General features: G+C 45.0%; 1 long non-coding RNA gene across 1 annotated transcript in view; it reads right to left on the bottom strand.

Annotated features, from left to right (window-relative positions):
- The window catches only part of LOC121101437, a 35,509-nt gene extending 11,707 nt beyond the window's left edge, over positions 1-23,802 (bottom strand). Inside the window, exons 1-2 of the long non-coding RNA XR_005833413.1 lie at positions 23,597-23,802; positions 6,044-6,172 (exon numbers count right to left, since the gene is read on the bottom strand). This is a non-coding gene — a long non-coding RNA (uncharacterized LOC121101437). The remainder of the gene's footprint in view (positions 1-6,043; positions 6,173-23,596) is intronic.
- Positions 23,803-24,710: the final 908 nt, after the last annotated feature.

The raw sequence follows: 24,710 nt of genomic DNA on the forward strand, positions 1-24,710 counted from the left end.
CTTTGGGGGTTTACCTACCACTGCAGCCACTCACACATAACCTGACACTGGTGGGGGAGAAAATAATACAACTCCAAAGAGTGCTTCTCTCTTACTCACTTTCAAATGAAAGAATGCCAAATAAAACTTGAAAAACCAGCCCTGTGATCCCTCTCTCTCTCTGTTTTATAATATAAGCAGTTCATATTTTCTTTTTTACCTTTTACAAGGTATAATAACAAGATGAATTCCTGTAGTAATAAATATTCAAATCACCTTGAGATCTAGAACATTACCATGACTGCCACATCCTCTTCTTGTCCATATGCCACATGTTCTTTTAAGTAATAGTATCCCTAGAAGCAAGCATTGGCATTAAGCATAGCTCTGAACAAAAACCTTGAATCAAGATTATATAAGAATAAAAGCTGATTCAGGGGTGCCTGGGTGGTTCAGTCAGTTTAAGCGTCTGCCTTCAGCTAAGGTCATGATCCCAGGGTCCTGGGTCTGAGCGAGCCCCACATGGGGCTCCCTGCACAGTGGGGAGCCTGCTTCTCTCTCTCCCTCTGCCCCTCCCCCTGCTCATTATCTCCCTCTCTAATAAATAAATAAAATCTTAAAAAAAAAGAATAAAAGCTGATTCAAATTACTGTGAATAGGGAAAAGATAATCAAGTATTTATATGTGCAACTGTGATGGCGTTACATAATGTACAACTGGCAATCTCAATACATTGTTCTTTTCATGTAAATTCAAAGTTCAGTGAGAAGACCACACCTTGTCTTTAAAACAGAATATATTCACAGGTTCCTTGTCTTCAAACAAATGTTAATGAGAATAGAGAAGAACTTGGCTGTTAGTACACAGATAATCATTCCTCGTGAGAAATAGAAACAGTTACTGCGGAATTCCCCAGGGAAATGGGGAAGCAAAACCATGAAGTGCAGGACACAAAGCAGTTGCTAATCTGAATGAGATAAAAGCCATTCCAAATACGCACATCATAAGAAATATAGTGACTGTATACAGAGGAGAGAGAATGATTGAAAATTCCCAAGCAGAAATATTAACAGTACTGAATTACATGAGTGCTCAAATAATGAGACTTTTCAACAACGGTTGAGAAAAACAGGCTTAAACGTGGTTACTTTTCTTTATAAAGCGATCCAGCACAACATCAAAAAGACACCTGTGAAAGGCTTCACAGGTGCGAGTCCTGCAGTGAAAATGCTAGAGCTCATTCCCACATAGTAGTGGACTTACCTGGTGGCAAACAGAAGCATCCTAGATAACAGCCCTCTGGTCAACTGCAAGTCATATTCAGGGGTGGGATAAAAAGCCATTTCGCCCTACTACTGCTCTCTCCTCTTCCCAGCTATCCCCTGCGCCTCCTGTCAGACACTCTGAACCGCTCTGAACTCACTAAGCGTGCAGCTGGGTGGGACTTTCACTCCCAGTCACCTCTGCAAATTGGCCAGTTAAAATTCAATTTCTGCCAAATCTGAGTGAAGAGAAGGAGACCCTTGGTAACTTTTCCTGAGAAGACCAGCATCTTAGACATGAGCACGCAGCTTAGAAATGCTAGAATTCCATTTTGTGGGCAGGAGGAGGAGAGAAGCAAGGAAAACCATCTGCTGATAAAATGCATCCAGCTGGAATCAGGAAGTTTCCTTGAATGATCTCTGCCAAACCCGCGGCCTCCTCCACATGCAAAAATGCCACTGTCTGCAAAAGTGTGTTAACTGCTTTAAGCTTCTCACAGTTTGGGAGGCCGCTAAAGCAGGGTCCAAATCAGCATCCACTAGACCTCCTAAGCACACTGTCCTGTGAATGCTAAGTCCGTGGCACCGGGACAAAACTCATTGCCAAGGGAAGTGCAAAGTGCTAGCTGAACCAGCCTCACTGCTCACTGAGAATGAATTAGGGGTCAAAACCTGAGCTACTATTACGGATTTGTCTTGATTTATTTTACAGAGCCCACACTACCATGTGGAAAATGTTTAATAGCATTGAGATAGTTATCGTATGATGGGTGTGACTGGTGGGGAAGGGCTGAGAAGTTTCTGAGGACAACATAGCTCAGGAAATCTTGAGTTTTAAATTGGAAATTTTATTTCCTTTACCAACTCCTGTAAAGCCCTGGTCTAGGCTTGACAGACTTATGGAGATATTTCTGTTAAGGTAAGTGAATCACAGGATTCCTACTGACAAGAGATTAGGTGGAGAGCTTTCAGGGGTCTAAGCAGGAAGGAAGGATGGATTGGATCTGTGAGAATATTAAGCCCTGGGCCACCAAGCGTTTCTCTCTACACGTGGTTTCTTGGCTGGTCCGTGTCTACACCTAGGGGATGGTTCTTGCTTTTTACTCTTCCATTTTTCTTATACATAAATGAGAAAATCCTTCCTGGCTATTTTCTCCACAAAAAAGGAACTATTTATAACTATGACCCAGTGCACTTGGAATTGGCTCATGAGGTGGCACTTTTCAATTCCACATTCTGTGCCCTGTTACAAATTAGATTTGCTCAAAGATCACTTCTAACCTCCCACCCTCAACGCTTGGAAGACTCCTAAGAAGCTCAAAAGCACATCAATTCTGCTCTAAGTGGAAGACCAAGACGTTGGCACCTCACTCCTTTCCATAATTCAACACAGCATTTATTTTTTTTTTTAAGATTTTATTTATTTATTCGACAGAGAGAGAGACAGCCAGCGAGAGAGGGAACACAAGCAGGGGGAGTGGGAGAGGAAGAAGCAGGCTCATAGTGGAGGAGCCTGATGTGGGGATCACGCCCTGAGCCAAAGGCAGACGCTTAACCGCTGTGCCACCCAGGCGCCCCTCAACACAGCATTTAGACCAGAGCCAGCCTGAAGGAGCTGCCAATGACCAAAACCGGAATAACGTAAGCGATAAAATAACAGTATCATTGGATTACAACCCATAGAATAAAATACATGTGAAGGAGTCCTTACTGATATAAACAGTTAAAATAAGTAGGAAAGAGATAGCTCTTCCTTCTAGAAGAATTCTAATTAATAAATGTAGAAGGAGTGAAAGAAATAGTCACCTTAGAATATTCTAGTAATAAATGTTGCAGGGAATATATCCACCAATGGAGAAAGTTTGAGGAGAGACAAGAATATTTACATAGCCTCAAAGTTATCTCCTCCAAGATATTTATCAATTACAAAGAGACAATAACTGTATAGCAGAGAAACCTGGCAGACTTCACCTCAACCAAGTACTCAAGGTTGACATCACCAGGAATAGAACATACTGACATCATGTAATCCCTGATAGAACATGCTAAGAAGGACATACACTTCTGTGGTATTCTTGCCAAAAATGTAGAACTTCAGTTTAACCATGAGATAATATCAAACAAACCCAAATAGAAGTCATTCTACAAAATAACTGGCCTGTACTCTTCCAATATGTTAAGGTCAGAAAAGACCAGGAAAATCTGAGGAAATACCACAGATGAGAGGAAACGAAGGAAACAGGACAAATAGAACATGGAATCCTGGAACAGAAGAGGGACATTCGTATAGGGAAAAAATGATAAAATCTAAATATCTACTGTTTATAAGTCTAGCGTCTATAGTTAATAGCATTTTAGCAATGCCCATTTCTTAATTTTGATACTTGGACTATGGTTATAAAAGATGCTAACTTTAGGGAGAGCTAGGGGATGGGTGTAGTGGCAATCTCTGTACTATTTTTGCAACTTTCTTAATGAGTCTACAATTATTTCAAAGTAAACAGTAAAAACCAAAATGGGCAGGATTTAGGATCAGAGTGTATTTGGATGAGAACCACTCCAATTTCCAAGTTCAGTCCTATATCAGTGACACTTGGGGTGCAGAGATCTCTTCCTCTAGGAAAGAAGCCAACTACTGCAGGGGCTTATAATATATATAGTTGTAGAGTCAAGACACACGTAAAATTCCTAGAGTATACAGAGTTAAAAGGATATGAGTGGGAACAATGTATGCAACATAAAGGTCATGACTTTTTAAAAAGGCAACTGCTTGCCCATCTACTCCCCTCCAGTCTCCCTTCACACAGACAGAGCCCCATTGGCCAGCCTTGACCATGCTGTGAGGGCAACCCCAGCTCGTTTAAAGACCGTCTTTTTGTGGATAGGATACCATCTGGGTATACAATTAGGTTCATTTGTTTTATCCAATTGTTAAAGACTGTTTTATAAAATCTTTTCATTGTTTCAAGTTCAAACTCAGGTCTGTGTGATTCCCGTGCTCAAGTGGGTGTTCACTTCGCCTTTGCTCTTCCTGCCTTCATCACCCTGGCTAATGGTCCCACGGTTCTCTCCCAAGTGCCCCACTGGCAGCAGCTTGAAAGTCATACATTTCATCTTTCTCCTCCCTTCTCCCACCCTCATCTGCTATCGATCTGCCTCCCAAATTCATCTCACATCTTATCTCATTTCTTGTTCCATCACCACTTGCTTGGTTCAATCCGGATCATTCTCCTCCCCTGGCTGGCAACTCCAGTAACTCCTTAACCACAACTTTCTGGCCTTGAGTACGTTCGCGCTGATGCCACGCCAGCCTACACACCCCAGTGGAGTCTTGCTAAACAGAAGGCTCTGGTTCTCTATACTGTGATGATCCAAGGAGACTGGAGGGCAAAGTGCTCAGGGCTCTGCTGCTTCAGGCTGGCCCTGGAATAGCCTTTGCCAGCTGGCTGCCTTGTAGACAGAGCCCTCTGCAAATCTGACCTGTCCTCCATCAGTATATTCAAACCTCTTTTGAATCTTTTTTTTTAATGAAATCTTAGAGAACTTTATTGTAGACACCAGATACAAGTGTTGTTTTATTACATAAAACATAACAAATACATTCATGTATATTTGCATATCCATAAACAGGAATAATTGTATAAATCCAAATTTACAATGTTTACTTCTTTATAATGCAAATCAACGTGTCTACAAGAAAGAGCCTGCAAACTGAAATCAGAAGGATTGAGAACAATGCTAACCAGCACTCCCTGAGTGTTTATGATGTGCTGGGTACCCCCACGTACTTTCTGTGTATTCAGTCTTTCAATGCTTTCAGCAAACCCGTGATTAGTTATTAAACTTGCCTTACAATTGGAACTGGGAGTTTGAATAATATGCCTGTGGTTACACAGGAAGTGGCAGAATTGCAACATGAATTCTAGGTGGTTTGCTTCCACGGACCCCGTCCTGCTCTCTATATTATACTAGACTCCATGCTGGCGCACAGACATACGTGGTAATGAACAGAACGAAAACCACACCACATCATCATACCACCTGACATCTACTTCACCTGACACTCAGTTCTCGCTCCCTATGGGTGGGCTCTGTGCTTAGTGCTTTGAGTATCTTAGCTCACTGAATTCCCATGGTTTACTAGGAAGTAGGTCCTTATGCTGATTGTCCAGGCAAGAGAGTGTGGCATCTGTTAGCCCAAACTGAATGTGAACCCACCACCTCCTAGCTGAATACTGGTGCAGATGTCACAGGACTGGTGTGGGGATTTGATGAGAAAGGTAAAGACCTAGCAGGCTACTGAGCACACAGGAGCATAGAGGAAGCACAGGGACATAGTTGCGAATTTTTCTTGGGCTAACTTTATAATCTTAGGACATTCCTCTATTCAGAGATGACAAGAGAAGTTTCAAATGACTATCAGTTCAAAGATGAATTAATCTTACTGTACGATGTAACACATTTGTCATTTCCAGAGTGTTTAAGACGTTGCTTGGTATGTTGCTTTGAGTGTTTTTAATTAAAGTTTTAAAAACAGTTGTTGATGTGTTTTTAAAAAGAGATCTGAATCAAATGATTTGCTGGAGCCCCATCTCATCTCCCAGGAACTTTAGGGTTCTTCAGAACCTAGTTTGGAAACTGCTGTGAATGTACTCTGAGCTTCTATGGGACCTCCCTATTCAGCCCCTCCTGACCTCGCTCACTAGCCTATCTCTTGAGTCACAGCCTTGCCCCCAATTCCCTTTTCCAGCAGTCGAGTCCCTTTTTTGGAACCGCTCGGCAAAGACCTCTGCGCCTCTTACCTGTGCTTCAGCCGAATCTTAGCCCCTCCCGACCATGCTGCTTTCCTGTGCTGGGGGTGGGAGGCAAGGTGCTCTGGGCTGGAGTCAGATGTGCCAGTGCCTGCAGGGCCCGGGTCTGCACACGCATCTCTGGCAAAAAGAGGAAAGTGAGAAGCTGAGCGTGATGGTGTTCAAGGGCAGGGGGCACAAATGAATCAACAAGAAACATGTATGAAAATGAACCATGGAGTTAGAGCAAAGTGGCAGAGCTATAAGCGTGCAGTTGCAAGCCCGCACCCACGGAAGTTCTCTGCCCAAAAGAAGGCGAACCCGCCACTGAGGGTCTGCATCCTATCTACGTTTCTGTGAATCAATAAAGGTACTTCCCAGTCTCAGAATACCACCCAAGGGGGAAGCAAGAGACACTATAGCGAAGGTGAACTCCCCCCTATAATTCAGCCTCCATTGGTAAATAAGTGAGAAATTGGACTCACGGAAGCACGTGCTCAGACAAGGTGGTTCCCTGAAACCCAGTCCCTACTGCCTCCCTTCTCAGTCTCATTGTAAGGAGAGTGACCCCCAACTGGAGCAGCCTTTGTGACAACAGGTGCGTTTCTTCTCCTTAGCAGAATCTCAGCTCCTGAATTTCCACATGCCCAACTTTAAGGCCTCCTCTTGATCTAAACCAGGTTTATCATTCCACTTTGCTGCGTACCAGGGATGTATTTTCAGTGTCTGCCTCTGAGAACCTTTCTGAGACACCGAGAACCTCGCCCCCACGCATGCCCTTTGAGCAGGAATCTGGAGAAGATGCAAATGTGTGTTGCTTCTCTGCATGAGCTGTGGCTAAGAAGAGGTGGGATTATCAAATGGCTGTCCATTCCTTTTATTTCAGGACATGGAGGGAGATGACCAGGGAGTTTCCATTTCTCAGATATGCTTCCACAGCCAAGCACCATCACCCCTTTCTGTACATTACTTTTCTCATCAAATTTAGGATTCCTGTCTTTGAATATAGTCAATATAAGCCTAAGCTTGAAGTCTGAGGTTCTGTCACTTAGGAACTGAAAGACACTGGGCAAATGCCCTCTGAGCCTCAAGCTCCACACAGTAATGTAAAAATTAGATGGCACACCACGGTTACGAGCCTCTCTGGGCTGGAGTCCTGGCTCTTCCTGCTGACTAGCCCTGCGACTCTGTCCTCTCTGTGCCCCAGTTCTCTCATCTATAAAATGGGTGTAAAAGAACACCCACATTTTCACAGCGCTATTGAGAAGCTTAAACTCATTCAGATGAAGCACTTAGAATAGAGCCTGGCACATATTCAGCACTCAGCAAATTAGCCAATATTACCATGCCTATCTTGCAAAGCTGCTGTAAGGTTTCTCAATGATGTCTATTAACTGTCTAGCATACTGCCTACACGCGGTATATGCCGGATTATTCTCGTTATCGTTTTACTGCATTACCTCCATTTGAGAGCTTCTTTCAGCTAAGATGTTAGACAAAATAGACACAACTAAAAAGACCTAATCTATGCTGGAAATAACAGCAAGAAGAGCTCTGGTCAGGGGCGCCTGGGTGGCTCAGTGGGTTAAGCGTCTGCCTTTGGCTCAGGTCATGATCCCAGGGTCTTGGGATCGAGTTCTGTATCAGGCTCAGCGAGGAGCCTGCTTCTCCCTCTGCCTGCTGCTCCCCCCGCTTGTGCACTTTCTCTCTCTGCCAAATAAATAGGAAAAGAAGAGCTCTGGCCAGAGAGTTAACATGTCAAAGCGTTTTGCAGAATCCATCATGTGGTCCCCAATTAGGATTCCTCATACAACCCTCAGAGGCACCAAACCCTCGAGCTTAAACTGGGGCGGGAAGTCGATTCACAGGTATCTCACATCAGGTGTGCAAATGTAAAGATTGTATGAACATAAGGAGCATGGCCAAGACCACCCATTGGTATGATCTGTTCTGACAGCAAGCTTTCCTTCCTAGCTCTCCTCTAGCTCCTGATGTTGTCTGCTACGGGGAAACAAAGACCACGCCTGAGCTTTCATAAAACCTTTGTGGCATTTAATAACTTCCTCATTTCTGGCTCAAACCACAATCACTGGCTCGGTCCCTGCCACACAATAGCTAAGCCCTTTCCTCTTTCCTTGCCCACCCCCCTTCCTGGAAGGCATGAAGGAATATACTGTCCCAGTGAAGGGCTGGCAGCAAGAGCAGGCAAATGGGAAAAAGATGGAAGCACAAAGAACAGGAGATGACCTAAAAAAGGAGATGATCTCCTCTTTTTAAGGATTGTTAATACGTGATTCTTTGCAACGCTAGGAAAGCAGAGACCAGCACCCCCGCACTGCTCTCCGTGGCCACTGGTGGTCCTGTCACCTGCCACCTCCAGGGAACCAGCTGAGGTTAGCAACTGGGTGTGAGGGTTCGTGGAACCCATGTGGCTTGTTGCTGACTGCAACCCCCATGCTAAATCACAGCCCACCCTCCCTGCTAATCTTCCCTTCCTGCGCCCATGGGCTGGCACCTGAGTAGGCTGTCTGGATGTATAAGAACAAACTAGAACAAACTAGAAAAGAGGCTAGAGAGAATGCAAGAAGAATCACCAGCACCTAGAACACAGCTTTTCTGCCTCTCTGGAATAATCTGGACAAGAAATAACATTTAAAAACTTCATAAGTTCTAATGAAAAAAAAATTCTGTAGTGGATTCTAGGCATAAAAATAGTCCTGGAATGAGTGTTGGGAAGCCTATCACCTTGGAATCCTCACTTCACCCTTTCTTCTCGCTACTGGTTATCTTATCTGCAACTGAATTTGCACCGTCTCTGGAATGCACGTTGTACCACCCCACCTGAGGTTACCACCCTACCTGCCTCACAAAAGACGCCCTGACAAAGCCTAGAACGTGCTTTGACCTCATCAGGAAGTGGTGTCCCATTGGTGCTACAGTGGTACCACTTGACCAGAACAGACTCCAGGCCTTTCCTATAAAAGGATATGAATGCTTTCCCATATCAGGAGTTATTCTCGTAACTTCTCTAAAGGCAAGAACTAATTCTTTTAGCCCTCTTTTCCAGATGAACAAGCTGAGACAGAGAAGTGGTATATCTTTGCTAGACCCACACATGGAATCGCACTCGCCTGTAATAAAAAAAAATCACTGACAACTTCCTCTTCTTCCTTTCAGTTTAAAACCTTCAAAAATGTTGAGTTATCTTTGCTCGACCCACACATGGAATCACACTCGCCTGTAATAAAAAAAAATCACTGACAACAACTTCCTCTTCTTCCTTTCAGTTTAAAACCTTCAAAAATGTTGAGTTTATCTCACAAATTCTATAGGCCTTGGAATTACTAACCCAGATGTGGTCAGACTGGGTGCAGAATGGTGATGGTGGGGACAGTAATTAAACATGTTACCAAATGAGCTAATTTTTACTTAAAAGATACTCCAAGGTACACTGTTTAACTTAAAAATACCCAAAGATCCATTGCAGAAGCCTTGGAATCAATGAAACAAGTTCAAGTGAAAAATAGAAACAAACCAAACAGCTCTCCAGCCTTACAGGGCTACGTCCAAGATCCCAAAAGATACCATATTCTTCTGGCTTATCCGTACTTGTCCTGCAGGATTCAGTTCGGGCATCATCTCCTCTGGGTGCAAGCTGGGGATGAGGTGATGCGCTCCACGCTAGCTAAGCTGGCTACAGATGTGCATTTCAAAGTGCAATTCACACTGTCTGACCACCTGTTTGCTGGTCTCTTCCGTGGCAGGCTCAGAAAGGCAAGCGAACCAGCTTGCTGCCTGGCATGCAGACGTGCTTGATAATTATTTGTTAAATGAATGGAATACTGCCAAATGTTCCACAGACCTGTAACATTTCTTTCCTCCTGTCTCCTTTTAGTTCACGTAACTTGCCGCCAAAGCTAATGAGAATTTTAGGGGGCTGTTTTTACATTGCTTCCCACTCTTCTCCAGTCTTGAGATCACAAATTATTGAGTGATGAAAGAGGAATCAAAGCAGGCCTAAGAAGGTTTAGCGGGGCTAAAAAAAAAAATTGTGATCCACAGTTCCAATGTCATCTTTCTTCCCCAGTTAAGAAACAAGAAATCCAGGCCAACCACCTACATTTCTACTTCCTATGATGAGTACATTCCTATTTCCTCCACCCTCTTCCCCACCACCCCCAATATTCATAACTCTTGAATATACACCAGCTGCTTTACCATTTAGTATTTTTTTTTTTAAGATTTTTATTTATTTGACAGAGAGAGAGGCAGCGAGAGAGGGAACACAAGCTGGGGGAGTGGGAGAGGGAGAAGCAGGCTTCCCACCAAGCAGGGAGCCTGATGCGAGGCTCGATCCTAGAACGCTGGGATCATGAACTGAGCCGAAGGCAGACGCTTAATGACTGAGCCACCCAGGCGCCCCATACCATTTTATATTTTAATAGAGTCATTCACTGCTTTCTGAACTGACTTTCAGCCAATATCAGAAGAAAAAATTCCAGATCATTCTGTTCCTTGTGACTGTCTTGAACTTCATGAAAACCGGGAATGCCTGGGGAAGCCGGAGTGAAAGCTGGAAGGAACTGAGAGCCAGGCCTTTTAAATGATCTCTCCAGATCCCTTTAGATTCCTGGTTTCTATTGAGTTTTAACAGTTTTATTTTGTCTTGCGGTTCAGCCAATATCAGAAGAAAAAGTTCCAGATCATTCTGTTCCTTGTGACTGTCTTGAACTTCATGAAAACCGGGAATGCCTGGGGAAGCCGGAGTGAAAGCTGGAAGGAACTGAGAGCCAGGCCTTTTAAATGATCTCTCCAGATCCCTTTAGATTCCTGGTTTCTATTGAGTTTTAACAGTTTTATTTTGTCTTGCGGTAAAGCAGCAGAAAACCACATGTCTTTAGCATGGACTGTTACCATGATAGCGACATGCTGGGTTATCTGTAGAACCAGCAATTTCTTCCTTTTTGTTGTGTTTCATCCAACAGGAAACAGCTTCCTCACTGGATATTTCCAGTCCTGTCCCCCTTCAATCCAGCGTCTCCCCAGCACCCAGCGACACTTTTTAAAAATGGAAATGGCTTGTGTCATTCTCTAGTAAAACTCTGTGTAGCTGCTCCCTGCATTTTGGATAAAATTCAAGTCCCTTCACTTGGTTGTTGAGGCCCAAGTGACTTGGCTTCCAGTCCTCCCTTCCACATCACCCTCCCACTCTGCCCTGACCTCACTGGCCGGCCTTGAGCTCCCCATCCCACCCACATCTTCACCTTCACACATGCTGTTTCCTCTGTCTGGAACAATCTTCCTCCCAATTCTTCATTTGGCTGGCTCCTCCTTAGCCTTCTGGTCCCAGGTCGAGCATCAGAGACCACCTCACCTACTGCCAAATTCTCCTTCCTGGCACCTGGTCTTTTCCTTCATGGCACTACTGGCTGCATGGAATCATTCACTTGTACATGGTCTGCTCCTTCTACTGAACAGCAAGCTCGGTGCGGTCTGGGCCCATGGCTGGCTTGCCTTCAGTTTTGATTTTTAGACCACCATGCACCTAGGCCACCACGGTGAGTGGCTCACAGCAGGCCCATAATACAGATTTGTTGAATGGATCAGGAGACCATAAAGGGCATAATTGTGGGATGCATCTGGAATGGAGTTCTCTGCCTATCAACTCTTAAGGGTATTTACCATACACGTTTTGGGGAAGGTGAGTCTCTCTTCTTTTCATTGTTTTCTCTATAAGACTGTCAGCCAATTTCTTTTTGAAAGTACAATTCGGTCCTATGTGGTCCATCTCATTAGCAGCAGGCTTCCGTGGGGTAGAGAGGACCAGAGCTGGGGGACTATGGCTGAGCCTTCCAACAGACAAACAGCTGGCAAAGCTCTGTGCAGTTTTGCTGCCTTATGTTTTAAAGGAGCCAGAATGCTTTTGGAGATTAAGCAGACAGAAGTGCATTTATACAGGCCTGAGTCTGTCCTCAGAGCCCTTTGGAGAAATTCCTTTGGATTTATGCTCGATGGATGCATGTACTCATTTTCATTATTCGCCTTATTAAAAGTCATGTTCCTGGTTTCCTGTGTTTCTTTTCTTTATCCTGTTCCATGTCCATCATGCATGAAGCTGGACTAATTATTCTCTCTCTCCTGCTAGCAGGTCTTGAGTGTCATTGCCAGAGGCTTCCCACGCATCTCCCCTTGGTCTCCTGGAGGGGGAGGAAGAAAGCCTGACTTCTTGGCTCCTCCAGTGTCTGGAAGAACATTTTAAGAACTGATGCCATTGGGTACAGATCTCTGTTCTTAACCTAATATAGCTGTTCTCCGTTTTCTGATGACTGACCATTTATCATAGTTTTCACCCTATGAAAAAGAAACTGCCCTTTTTTTAAAAGCCCCCAGTTCCTGTTACTGTTCCTGGCCTTTTGGTCTATATATTTATATATACATGTCTGTATATTTAGACCTAACCTTCAGGGTCACTGTCCCTCCCTTACTCTCCTTTTCTGCTTTTTAAATCACTGTTTACCATCTAGGAAGCTCACTCTGTATTCTCTTAGGCCTGAAACCTATCTGGTGCTTTCCATCATAGGCATATCACTGACTTGTACTTAAAAACCTCTTCTTTCTGGGGCGCCTGGGTGGCGCAGTACTTAAGCGTCTGCCTTAGGCTCAGGGCGTGATCCCAGCGTTCTGGGATCGAGCCCCACATTGAGCCCCACATCGGGCTCCTCCGCTAGGAGCCCCTGCTTCTTCCTCTCCCACTCCCCCTGCTTGTGTTCCCTCTCTGGCTGGCTGTCTCTGTCAAATATATAAAATCTTTAAAAAACAAAACAAAACAAAACCAAAAAAACCCCTCTTCTTTCTGCTTACCCCTTCTGGTTCAGCTGCTTGCTGATTACAGGAGGGCCCCAAGTAACCCCTCAGTCATGCAGAGATATGAATGGTAGGTCTCAGACCTGTGTCCCTTTGCACGTCCTGCTCTTGCTGCTGCTTTTTCTCACTTGGTATCCCTCGAAACCTCCCAGTGGATCCACACGTGCAATTTATACCACTGGCATTCAGCATATCTCCAGATCTTAGCCAATGACTTCTATGTCAACTTTTGCACCAAAACTGGAAAAGGGTGGGTAGGGGAAAGAGCCAAATGACTGGCCAAATCTTTTAACCTACTAACACTGAATCTGCTTCACATTTACCTTTGACTCCAATCCCTCCACCCACTGAAGCCTGTACAGAGCGAGGGCATAAGAAAAACCAAGGGCCCTCATGCAGGCCCTATGGTTAAACTGAGGCTATCTTCACCACTGGAGGGGTATGGCCCTCGCCGCAAATACTCAGAGCCTGCCCTTAAATCAACTCTCGCAAGTGGCAGACTGTGTAAGTTGTATTAATATGGACTCCGGACCCAGCTGCTTTTGTTCTTATTTGTGCCCTATTACCTAATACGTGTTTGATCTCTGGCAGATCACTTAACCTCTTACGCCTCAGTTTCCTCCTCTATAAAATAGGATAATAGCATCAAAGGGTAGCTGGGAGACTTGAACAAGTTGATATGTAAAAAGCACTTAGAGCCTGGCAATAACTGTTAGCTTCCTACCAAGAGAACAGAAACTTGCATTTATTGGGCACATGATATGGACCAGATACTGTACTTTAAAAACAAAATTCAGTGAATTTTCTTGTGATTTGAAACAGTGAGGATCCTCATAAAGAAAGCAAAATGAGGGGGCACCTGGGTGGCTCAGTCGGTGAAGTGTCTGCCTTCGGCTCAGGTCATGATCCCAGGGTCCTGGGATCAAGTCCCACATTGGGCTCCCTGCTCAGTGGGGAGCCTGCTTCTCCCTCTCCTCCCCACTCATACTCTATCTCTGTCCCTATCTCTGTCCCTCTCAAATAAATAAAATCTTCAAAAGAAAAAAGAAAGCAAAATGAAATAAAACAAATAGAAAAAGGAACAGCTGAAGGCCACACCCTCTCTGCACCACCCCTTATTAAACTGGGCTTTGAATACTTTTTTCTAAGGAATTGCCACATGCTAAGCCATGCATGCCTGGCATTTCTTCCACGTCACCCTTCGGCTACCTACTTACATGAGACAAAAAAAGCCCGCGTGTGATAACCACCACGAGACACGGCTATTATCATCTGATCACAGTGGTACATGAGAGAGATGAACAGAAGTCACCCAAAGAGTGTGACAGGATGGTTGGTGTAATGATGGGCTCTCGAATTCATTCAAAAAGGAAAACTGCAAAGGTCCAAAGCCTTTGGGGGGGTATATAAATATCTCACTCCAGAGTGAAGGATTATGGCATACAATAACAAGAAATATGAAGCATGAGGAAGGCCCCTTGGGAACGGACTAGCACAGAGGACCGAGCCCCTGGTATGAAAGAAATAGTTCCCCAAGCACAAGGATGCCAGAATTAGCCTGAGGAGCTCTTCTAGGGGCCTCCCCTCATCAGAGGAGCCTCAGGCAGCGGGGAAGAAATGGTGCTCCAGCCAATGTACATGCAAGGCTGTCCTAAAAACAGGAGCTTGGGCCCAACTTTCTTGAGTCCCTGCAGTCCTCCCACATCAGGTTCTGGGGCAAGACATCCCTCCCCTCCTGCAGGCGGGAGGAGGTGAAGGGACTCTGGCTCGGGAAGGTTCCTGGGGTCGCAATGTGGTCTGTGGGAGCCAAGGTTTCACTCTCTATCTACATGCAAAATAAGTTGCTCCTGTCCTAAACCTGCCTAGAGAAGAGGGGTAGACATCAAAACTGGAAGTGGAGATTGCCATTCATTGAGAGAAAACAGGTCCCTTGCTAAATTTGGTATCAGCTGAGGAATCTTAGCAAAAATGAACTCACCTCCCCCTTGTTTGTGAGGAAGGCCTAATCCTTACTTTGCCCAAGAGGATTATTGGGTCTTAGAAAGAAGCTCACATGCACTTTTTTTAAGCTCATGACAACTGCATTTGGGTCCACAATATGCAAGATTCGTTCTGCTGTTTAGGGTAGATAATAGGCATTCCATGCTATTTAAATGCCTCCGAATCACAAACCTAAATGTTTCCAACCTCTGCTCTCACCCAAAGCAGGCATCTGTCTCCCAAGCTTTCCCGCAGCTGTTGCTTTATATTCTTGGGAAGCAGGTCTGAATGGAAGGCAAGGTACCAAAATTCAGACAATGTGTTTGCTTGTTGTTTTTAAAGATTGTATTTATTGATTTGATAGAAGAGAGCACACTCAAGATCTAGAGCGCAGGGGGAGGGGCAGGCAGAGGGAGGAGCAGACTCCCCGCTGAGCCGGGAGCCTGATGCAGGGCTCCATCCCAGGACCCTGAGATCATGACCTGAGCTGAAAGCAGCTGCTTAACTGACTGGGCCACCCAGGCGCCCCCATGCAGACAATTTGTGGAAAAGTAATTGAGGTTTACAATATACCTTTTCAAGGTGTTTGTAATTATGGTTCCATAGGCTGAGTTTCTACTTGTCCCCAACATTTTTCCTTTCCTTTGGTTACTACAGGATTAGTGTAATAGGGTCTAGAGTCGTTTTTTAATCTTGTATGTCCCTACTCACCCCAACACGACCCTATCCCCTCCAGTGGAATTCTGGACCCACTGACATATGTAACACAAAAGTGGGACTGACAAAATCTGTCCTGAGTTTAGCATAGTGTTCTCAAAACATCATTTAAAAATGTTACAAATTGGGACGCCTGGGTGGCTCAGCTGGTTAAGCGTCTGTCTCCAGGGTGTGATCCCAGGGTCCTGGGATTGAGTCCCATGTGGGGCTCCTTGCTCAGCAGGGAGTCTGCTTCTCCCTCTCCTGCTCCCCCTGCCTGTGCTCTAATAAATACCTAAATAAAATCTTTTAAAAAATACAAATGGCAACTGTGTTAGGCTTTCCGATTTAGAAAGTATTTTATATAACAAATTTAGTCCTCATAACAACCCCATGAAATGTGGCCCCCTTTCACAGAAATGAAAGCTGAGGCACAGGTAATTTAAATACAGGCATACTTCGCTTTATTGTGCTTCATAGATACTGTGCTTATTTTACAAAGTGAAGGTTTGTGGCAACCCCGCATTGAGCAAGCCTAACAACACCATTTTCCAGCAGCATTTGCTTACTTCCTGTCCCTGTGGTACATTTGGGTAATTCTTGCAATATTTCAAACTTTTTCAGTATTATAATATTTGTTATGGTAATCCATGATCAGTGATTACAACTTGCTGAAAGCTTAGATGATAGCATTTTAGCAATAAAGTACTTCTTTAAGGATTTTATTTATTTGAGAGAGAGTGAGCGCGTGAGCACAAGCAAGGGGGGAGGGGCAGAGGGAGAGGGAGAAGCAGGTTCCTCCTGAGCAGGGAGCCTGATGCAGGACTCGATCCCAGGACCCTGGGATCATGACCTGAGCCGAAGGCAGACACTTAACTGAATGAGCCACCCAGGCGCCAGCAATAAAGTATTTTTTAAAGTATGTACACTGTTTTTTTAGACATAATGTTATTGCACACTTACTAGATTACAGTTTAGTATAAACCTAAGTTTTATTTATTTTTTTTAAGATTTATTTATTTATTTATTTATTCAACAGAGACAGAGACAGCCAGTGAGAGAGGGAACACAAGCAGGGGGAGTGGGAGAGGAAGAAGCAGGCTCATAGCGGAGGAGCCTGATGTGGGGCTCGATCCCATAACGCCGGGATCACGCCCTGAGCTGAAGGCAGACGTTTAACCGCTGTGCCACCCAGGTGCCCCTAGTATAAACCTAAGTTTTATATGCACTGGGAAACCAAAAAGATCATTTGAGTCACTTTATGGCAGTGGTCTATGACTGAACCCATAATATCTCCAAGGTATGCCTGTGTAAGTTGCTTTAGATCACAAAGAAAGTGGTAGAGCCAGGACCCCAACACATTACAAGGCTCCGAAGGGTGCCCTTAACCACCTTCAACAACAATCACGTCACCCAAGGCTCAGTTAGGTTTCTGCAGGCTGAACAGTCTCTAGAAAACAGAGTTGCCTTACCCCAGGAAGAACCTAACAATTCTTCCACTATTGTCTTCCTCAGGAGTGATGATTTTTGGTGGTTTCTATTGGTAACTACCTTTCCTACCTTCACTACCAAGGCTGCTTAATTTCTACCCGTAGTTACAAGTCCTATCTTAACTCTAGGCCAGCTGGACTCCAAATGAGAAAGAATTTAAGCCTCTCAAGAGTATCTCAGGAAAGAGCTTCAAGACAAATTCGTAGCTACCGTGTTCTCATCTTGAGGCTCAAGTCCCTGTGCTACCCCCAGTTTCCAGTGCCTGCCTGATCTTCCAGGCTGGATGGGAACTTGCTTTTGATACCAATTCCTTCAAGACCAGAGCCTGGCCTTATTACTGTTGACTAACCCATAAACATGGTATTGGGAACAAAAGCCAAAGCGAGAGCAAGTGGGGAAGCGAGGGATCACTTTTCTCTGACTGGGCAGAGCGGGTCCTTCCCCCTCCACTGAGCACTAACACACAGAAGGAAATGGCATCAGGCAGGAGCTCGGCGGGTCATGGGGCAGCCAGGCAGGCCTAGGGCAAGAAATGCCCGGTACATCACCCCCCATCTCTCCTCCCGCTGCAACCCCAACTTGCCAAGCCTGGGAAAGGTAGAGAACCCATGACAAAGAGAAGGTACTGGACTGTGACCCCATGTCAGGAATCCAGCGACAGACCAGTGGCCTCAGCCCAGCCAGACCTGGCTCAGTAGGGGAGGCAGCCTCTTCTCACTGTGGCATTCCAGCTGCTAGCGGTGAAGAGGTCACCATGGGAACCGACACAAAGGGCTTAAAGTTGAGGGGCAGAGGCTGGAGGCAATGGTGAGGAGGCAGAGAGGGACTTCAAGTGACGGTCCCGCAATTCTCACTTGAGCCATGCACATCTATTGTGAGTCAGACTCCAAGACAAGTGAGTGGAGCTTGCACACACAGGAGCAGCCTTAAGGGGTCAGGGACGGCCAGAAAGCAAAGATCCTTGCAGGTTTTCCCTCCAGATTTCTTTTTTCCCCTTCAGAGAGCAGAACCCTAAGAGTTTCATCTGCCAAGAATGTTGCCCTGTGATAATGTGGCTCACTTGGGTGGACAGAACTGGTACACATGGCATTCCTTCAAATAGAGCCTGCAAGCAACACTTTCCAATGGGACTCCTCCCCATGTCCCCGAGCTGCAGCCTGCTGCCTCCCGTGGGACTTCCTCTGCATGCCGGGAGCTTCTCTGGTGGGTCTGCAAATAGACCGGGCACCATGTGGGTAGTTGAGGAAAAAGTCCGAGATTCTGGCTGTTTAGCTGTACTGCAAAGGAGGCCTGGGTGTTGAGAACACTAATACAGAGCACCTTGCACAACAACCAGGGCTCAGAGAGGGCCACTGACAGGCAGACTTCTGAGGGCCTGGGAAAAGAATCTGACACGTTCATGACCGCCCTTCCTGCCCGCCCCCCCAACACCCCACCATGGTCAACTAATTCCTCCATCACCAGTGTGCACTTGCGTGCATCCCGTAACGGTGGCACTAACGCCACTTACTGCAGTAATTAAATCTTAAAAATAATTTTACCTAAAAGGGAAAAGCAAGAGACTCATCAGTTGAGCGGCAGGATCCTGTGGAGTTCCAACCCTGGCACCTCCATGCCCTCAGCAAACTATTTCATCTCTTGGGTTTTGGTTTTTCCTCATCTCTAAAGGGGGATAACAAGAGCGCCTACCTGCCAGGAGTGTGAAGAAGATACAAGAAGACTCTCAGCAAGTACTTCCCTCTTAGCAAGTACTCAATACATTTCAGAAATTAACACCCACCAGGTGCAGGCTTTTTACTTTTACATGTGTTTTGTCATTTAATGGTTAGAATAGCCTCAGTGTGACAGTATTAATACCTCTTTCAAGGTCTTAGCATCACCATTCTATAGATAAGGGAACTGAGGCTTAAAGAATTAAGAACTTGCCCTAAACCACTGGCAGGTACCAGAGCTCAGATGCAGATGTAGCGTGCTCGTCTCCACAGTGTAAGACCTTTTCACTACACTGAACTGCCTTTATATAGAAGGTTTTGTTGTTCTTATTGTTAGGAAGATAATAAATGAAAACCTTAGCAAGTAACTCTGCTGTTTAAGAAACAGTACCGATGGCAAAAACAAAAACAAAAAAAACCCGACCAGGATTTAAACCTCCTCCTTAAGCAAGAGGCTTTAAAACAAAAACAAAAACAAAAAACCAATAAGACTAGCCTAAGACAGAGCCCTCTGCTCTGAAAAAGTTCCAAGAGAAATGGATACACATTCACACTTACAGTCAGGGCATCTATGAACCCTTGAGTGTAAAACATCTTATCAGCCATGATTGAGTTCCAGGGCTAATACGGTCTCCGTAAATGTGTGATAAATGTTTACTGAGTGAATTACACCAACCTAACAACAAAATGCCTCTGTTGGAGTTGGCAAAGTACAACATTGTCTTTCCCGAGCACTTTGTTGAACTGAAATAATTGAAGCTTAATGGATTAAGTAAACTATTATCATATTTACCACTCCGTCCAAGGTATCTTACTGAAAATTCAACTTAGTTTGTCCCTTTAAAAAGAAGTACAATATCAATTTGATACGGAGTTCAAGAGTTTTCGTCCACCTACGTCTTCAGAAAGAGGGTGTAAAATGTAACCTTTTCGCTTGGATTCCCAGAGGAAGCTATAAACCTGGTCTGGTCCTTCAGCTTCAACAAATTTCACTAAATCAGTCCTCAAAAACAGAGTCCTCTCTTTTTACCTCTGCTGGCAGCGAAAAGCCCCACTGGTATTTTGAAAAGGTAGGCTGTAGGCAAGAACTTTAAATTCCCCACAACCTCAAAAAAAGAACTTACTAAAAAGAAGATACATATAATGCTAAGGAGATCAGTTAATACGTTACAGGATCCTTCATAATTTTAAATAAATGAGATGGCTTTTACACAAAGTACAAATAATTTTATCAACACCAAAACCACACTTATTTTTATCACGGTGCATGGGATTAGTAGCTGACATTTACTGAGTCCTTACTAAGCTAAGTACTTTCATTATCAAGCTCAACCCACACAACGACTCCAAGAAGATGCTTCATTATTGTCTAATGCTTGCACGTTCAGAGGCATTTAATAATGTCCCCGAGGCGATAAACACCTAGAGGCAGAGATGGGATGGGTTCCCTTGTCTAGCTCTAGAACCCTTATCTAGCTCTAGAATGCTTTTCTTCTTCTAATTGAACTAATGTTTTGCATACAATAAAATACATAGGTCCTAAGTGTTCAGTTTGATGGAGCTTGATAATTGTGTAGAACTCCGCAACCACCACTCAAAACAAGACCTAGAACCTTTCCATTGCTCCAGAAAAACCTCTTCTTAAGTCTTTCCAGTCAATCCCTCCATTCCCCAGAGGCAACCACTAACTCCTCTACCATAGATTAGTTTTGCCTGGCCTAGTACTTTGTAAATAGAATTGCGTATGAATCCTTGTGCATCTGGCTTCTTTAATATGAGATTCGTCCAGCTGGTTGTGTACATCAGGAGTTCATTCTTTTGATTGCTGAGTAGTATTCCATTGTATGGATGTACTGCAGTGCACCCATTTTCTTGTTGATGGACACGGTTGTTTCCAGTCGTTGGCAATTATCAATAAAGTTGCTATGAACATTCTGTACAAGTCTTTTTGTGGACATTTGTTTTCATCTATCTTGGGTAAATAGCTAGGCAGGGGAATAGTGGGTCATAGGGTTGGTATATGTTTAACTTACAATAAACCTAATTTCTTAACCCCTATAGTCCCTCAGAATAGCACTAGCTTATTAACATTTGATTTCTCCTCTTATAGGACAGGTTGCCTGAGGGCAGAGAACCCATCTCCATTCCCTGGGCTGCCTCCCACATAGTAAATGTTTGCTGAACAAATGAAGGACCATTGTTAGACTCCTGTTCCTTCTTTTGGCGTTACTATAGCATAAGAAAACATGCTTGGCATGCACGGAGAAATATGACAAGCTGAAGGGTGTGAAGGGGAGGCACTGCTCATTCAAGCAAAGTGAAAAACTGCCCAGCCCGGAGACTCTTGACTTCCCCATTTTCTTTACAACATGACCTTTCCTAGAAAGTGAACCCCTCCCAGTGATCCTTTGGGGAGAAAGCGTGGTGGCTGCTCCTGATCAAGTGACATTACGGAAAGGGAGGAAGGTGTCACTGCAATTGAGGTCACACAGTGGTTAGAATTACAGGATACTTCTGTCAAACAGAGGGGTAGAGGAAGCAGCAGCCCGTGAAATCCGGACCATCTGAAAGAAACCAGCAATAGGGCAGCCCTGCCGGCCCAGGGGAGCAGCCTCCAACAGAAGCTACAGGAATACTCGGTTTGGGCAAAAGTGCTACACAGGAATACATTTTGAGGAAAAAAGTCAAATGTAATGTTGATGTAAAAACATAATCAGATTTAACCCACAAAAGAGGATACTGAAAAGAAAGTTGGATCCAGAGTGGAGAGAGCTCTCAGGGACACCATCCTTAGTTCAGAGGCTTAGGACACACATACCCCTCCCCACCTGTGGCAGAATTTGTAATTCCTGTGAATTGATTCATCCATTTACTTTAAATCACACAACTTACACCATATTCAACGTACAGCTGCTTAGAAAGTAGTTAAATCATTGTTGATTTTCTATCCATAAATAGAAAAGAACTGGCAAGTCCTAGGGATCATTATGAATCTTTCTTACCAAAGAAGGATCTTTGTTTTACATAAATCAAAACAAGGCTTGACTGGGCTCAGGTGCTTTAGGGGGAAATCTTTCTACCCTTTGGTCCCAGGTTATTGAAAACTGAAATAGACTTAGAATTCCTCCATTTGGGGTTTCGAGAGGTGGCCCAGTCTTCCTTTATCCAGGCAGTGCTGCACCGAAAGCAGATGGATGTTTATCCTATTCTTAAAACCTCCAGGGAAGTAAATTCTCCACAACGGCCCTTGGTAACCTTCTCCAGGGTTTTATCAAGCATACAGTGAAGAAGTTCTGATGTAGAAACCAATAAAAATATTAACTCTATGAGCCTAGCTAGCTACAAGCACTGGTAAGGGATGTGTTTGGGCCCTTTGCCTTTAGAGAGATGTATTTACAAAACAGGCTACACAAACAGAAACCATTTGTCAGGAGCAGATGTGGGAAGTTGATTCAAGAGAAATTGCCACAATAAATTCTGTTCCATGAACCATGCGAAGAAGTTATTCTTGGTTAGAACCTTTTTTAAAGTACAAGTTTATTTCCTTGGCATTTCCTAGTTTTAGTTCCTAAACCAAGTTTGTTAGCAATTAAAAAAAAAGTCCATAGCTGCAAAATTTTGGAATGACTTGGCTTCTATGAAAAACTAGGCCTTAATATACAATATAAATGTTACTGTTATGAATAACTATTTACTTCTTTCTCAGTTCTGTATGGTGCACCTTTTCTGCAGATGATCATATAATACTTTCATAATCAGAAAAAAAATTAAGACAAAAAAGCCATTAAAATTAATTAAAATGTAAACCAATTTCTGGTGAAATTATTTGTGGGTGGGATTTATCTAACACATTTTTAATTGGAAATAACGAGCGTTTAAATATTAAGTAATTAGAAACAGAAAACGCCCAGAACAATCTTTAGAAGCCTCTGTGCTAAGATTTCCTGTAGCACCCCGTTAGCTCACAGCAATCTCTCCTTGGAGATTATATGCATGCTGGTGCCCATTCACGCCCAACCCAAAAGCCTCCGTGCACAGAGGTTCACCACAACACTACGATTTAAAAAAAAAAAAAAAGTAAGGACAAAATACATCAGGGAGTGAAAGAGACAGACGTACCCCACCCCCACCCCCGCCCCAGGATGCTCCCTGTATTGAAATTTTATAAACCTTGCCACACCCTTTGGCAAAGCACTTTTATTCCTCTGACAATTCAGGGTAGAACAAATTTCAGGTATAATTTCATTTTCATTATTTAATTTCTGCTACAGGACCGTAGAACACACCTTTTAAAAAAAAACAAACCTGCCTTAAGATCTAGAACAAGTTGTGGGGGGGAGTAGGCGTGTCCCTCAAAGCACATTTGGGACCTTTCCTACAGAAACCAATCCAGTAAAATCACGAAAGGCAAGTCGTTCTAAACTCAGTAGGGGCCCTCATGCGAAGCAATTTATCAAAATTAAAATATTTCACAGATCATTTCTTCTGAAAAGTTTTCATGCTGTCGATAATCTGCAATTATTTTCCTCTTGGAGTGGCAGTTCCTGCTTCCATTAAAAAAAAAAAAAAAAAAAAAGCCAAGGCCCGGGAATGCCAGGAGACCATCGGAGCGCGCCACCTACCCCCCCACCTGGCCGGCTCCGGGCAGAGAAAGCCCGCCCCGGGACCGATCTTCGCACAGGGTTTTCCACAGCCGCCGAAGGGACAGAAATAAACACTCTTTAGAAAAAAGACGGCGGGGCACCCCCCCCCGAAAGGCAGCAGTGCGCCCCGACCGCGCCCGCCGCGGGTCAGGGGGAGGGGACCGAAGCACCGCACTCACCATAGCCGCTCGCGGGGCCGCCGCCGCCTCCCGCGCCGCGCAGGACTCCAGGCCGACGCCAAGTTCAAACCTCGCCGCTGCTCCGAGGAGGCGGCGCAGGGCATCGCCGGGGGTTTCGGCCGCGCTCAACAATGGGCGGCGCCGCCGCGCCCCGGCTACTGCGGCCGCAGCGCGGCGGGTCCGGGGCGCGCAGCTGCAGGGGCCCGAATCCCGGCGCCGGGGACCCGGAGGGTGCGGGGGCGCCCCACGACCACGCCTCCCGGCCGCGGGGCCCGCGCGGAGGGCCGCGCTCGCTCGGCGCTCGCCACCAGGTAATCCCACAGGAAGCCTCCCGGATTGGCCCGGGCGCTCAGGACGGGATTTGCATTTCAATGGCAGAGAAGGCTCCCCAAGGTTTGAAAACGGATTCTGGGAATGAAGAGTCGGGCTCCGCTCGCCCCTCCGCAGGCCAAGTCCTCCGGTCCTCGTGGTATTAAGGGGACCGACACACATGCTCTGCGTCTCTCCTTTCGCAGCTCACAGTCAGGACGGTAGTTAACCTCCCCCATCCCGCCCCATTTTGAAATGAAACGGAGTCCAGGAGCAAAATACCAACTTTCAGGAGCCCGCGCTCGCTTTTCAGGGCCCATACAGTTAGTAATTGATCAAATGAAGCATGAATGAAGCAAGGTAAAAAGTTCACAGCTTGCGGGGGGGAATAAAAGCTCACATTACAAGGAAAATAACCACCCTTTTTCTCCGTATGTCCTCTTTTCAGTATAAGTCAACCGGAGAGATCCAGGTTGTTGCTGATGGGCTAATGCTGTTGAAACCTCCCTTCCCAGCCCCTTTTTGTTTCCAGGAGCATCATCTCTAGAGGAGAGGCAGGTGATCACCTCTCTCGGGAGGCTGGATTCAGCTTTGGGAACGTTTGGGTCTCAGACAATGTACACAGTTGCATTTGTTCTGCACTTGTGATCTGGCTGCCCAGTTAATATTCTTAAGGAAGGTATGGAGCTTTTAGTTTCAGCTTTCTTCCAAAGCTCTTCCAGCCTCTTTCAATGGAGGTAAGGTGTTTTTTTTCTTTGAGTACCTTTCTTAATTGCTCTCACATGTCATCACCAGAGATTAAGAT

Source organism: Ursus maritimus, unplaced genomic scaffold (genome assembly GCF_017311325.1).
Source record: "Ursus maritimus isolate PB19 unplaced genomic scaffold, ASM1731132v1 scaffold_8, whole genome shotgun sequence".
NCBI lineage: Eukaryota > Metazoa > Chordata > Mammalia > Carnivora > Ursidae > Ursus > Ursus maritimus.